Genomic DNA, 2,472 nt, shown 5'->3' with positions numbered 1-2,472 from the left:
CTCCTCCATCTTCTTCATTTTCAGCTGACTCCAAGGAGTCCTTAATCCTGAATCCTTACCTTCATCCAAAGAATTTCTATCTTCGGAAATTGAGTCCATCTCCGTTAACTACATACCCATCCTGGCTGCCATTATGGATTTATCCATCTCTCGTCGTACTAATTCAAAGCGCATGTTGGCAGTAGGACAAAAAAGGGGACACTTCAATGACAGTTCTCCTGATACTCCTACCATTCTATCTTCATCCGGTATTCTTGCTCTATTAAGTTCTTTTCCTCCTTCAACATTTTCGATACCACCCAAACCAGCCAAAAAATGTCCAAATCTAATCTTTGATTGGATTACTCGATGAAACTTTATTATATTTCCGCTATAGAAATGATTTACAAAGATAATCCGACCAATTTTACACTCAATTCCACGCAACTTATTACATTTCTTGAGAACTCTTTTGTATGTATCACCCCACTACAAGAAGCTTAAAAATCCTCCAACATAGATGGTATTCAAAAGGACTTATCGCAGCTCTACATAGGTACAAGGAAAAGGTCACTAAAAAACCGTATCACTAGAATCTTAAAAAAGTTAAAAGAACAGCCTACCTCCGACTTACAAGAGTATATATAAGTGCATCCTCTGATAAATCTTCTGATGTCAAATCTAATCACAGCATACATGATAAATAGAATTTCTCTCTTTCTCTCGCATTTTATTATTCATCCTCAGTTTCACAAGATACCAATTATCCGAACTCTCGTATAAACTATTTCGAACTAAAAGCTGCACTCAAATTCTATAAAAACACAAAAATTAGGGTTTTCTAGAATTATATTGAAAAATTTCTCGAAAATTCCTTAGGCACCAACGACCCTCTAAAGTCGAAATGAAGCCAGTAAATTTACCACTGACATACCGCTGACAATCGTTAATGAAAGATCTTGCCCTAATCTATACTAAGATAAAAAAAAGATCATTACAAAAAAAAAATTTGTTCAAATCCTTTATAAAAGGTACATAAATTAAAAAACCCAAACGGGCTATGTCATGAAGACAAATAGTTTTCGGAATCTATATTCCATCATCAGTGTCTAGGTGTACATTTTTTGAGCCACTAAATATCTGGGTAAAAACCCGTTAAAAGTTATATGTTACAATTTAGTTTACTTTACTTAGTCTTATATATTAGGATGTTAAAGTTACCAGTGGATATAATAACTCCACTCTCATTTATAAAAAAAACTGTTTCACAAATCCAAGGCAATAAAACTAACCTTCATCCTATGAATTTAGTCATCCTTCATTCCTATATCCTAACTATTTCTCCTATCATCTTCAACAACACAGTTATCTCTGACAGTCAATTCATTTCCGCCACACTCGCTAATAGGGTTGAAGACAGGTTCAATCAAAGTAATATGGCTTTTACTCCCAGTTCTTTACGCGCTCAATCTTTCTCCACCATCTCGTCAACTCCACACGATGTCAAGTTTATGAACGCCTTGTTTACCCTAAATAAACTAAAATTTACCTTGTTTTCATGTACAAAATCTGCTGATGATCCCGATGATATCCCTTATATATTTTTAAAAAATCTCTCTAATACATCTCTCTCCAAACTTCTCGAAATTTATAACCTTATCTAGAACACACAAAAATTCACAGATGTTTGGAGCATTTCTATAATCATTCCAATTAAAAAACCTGACCAGCCCTCTATAACTCCAATATCTTTCGTCTGGTTTCTCTTACTTGTATTACCTGCAAACTTCTTGAAACAATGATCAATGAAATACTCACGTGGTTCGTTAAACAGTATAATATTATTCCCGACGCTCAATCCGGCTTCCGACGTAATCGGTCTACTATTGATAACTTTTTATTTTCAAACACACATTTCTTAAGCAATCTATAATCAACAAGATGTCGTAACAACTATATTTAACGTTGAATGGGCATTTTATTCAATCTCCAGAAAAGCAATCATTGACAAAATCTTCCACTGTAATTTAAATGGTAATATTTTCTCATTTGTAAAAAAATATCCAATTGAAAGAATCTTTAAAGTCCTTGCCAAGGGTAAACTTTTTCGATCTCTTTCTCAAAATTAAGGTGTCCCTTTAGAATCTGCATTAAGTTTAATTTTATTCATTCTTGCCATCAACGAAATTTGCCTCCCATCAAATATGTTCAATACGCTGATGACCTAATCATTTACTGCCATCTTAAATCTGTCCCATCTTCAGATAAACTTATACAGAGTGTAATAAATCTACTTCAAGATAGATCTAACGAACTAGGATTATCACTAGACTTCGGCAAATATGCAAATAAAAATGTAGAAAATATGCGCATAAATATGCACGTGTTTACCCGAAAATATGCAAATATTTTACAAAATATGCATACAAATAAATAAAAAAATTGTAAAATAGTAACAATTTTATTTAAAAAAAAAGTGTACATAACTAAATA

The sequence above is a fragment of the Diabrotica undecimpunctata genome, chromosome 11 (assembly GCF_040954645.1).
Source record: "Diabrotica undecimpunctata isolate CICGRU chromosome 11, icDiaUnde3, whole genome shotgun sequence".
Lineage (NCBI taxonomy): Eukaryota > Metazoa > Arthropoda > Insecta > Coleoptera > Chrysomelidae > Diabrotica > Diabrotica undecimpunctata.
Note: the sequence above shows the minus strand (reverse complement) of the source record.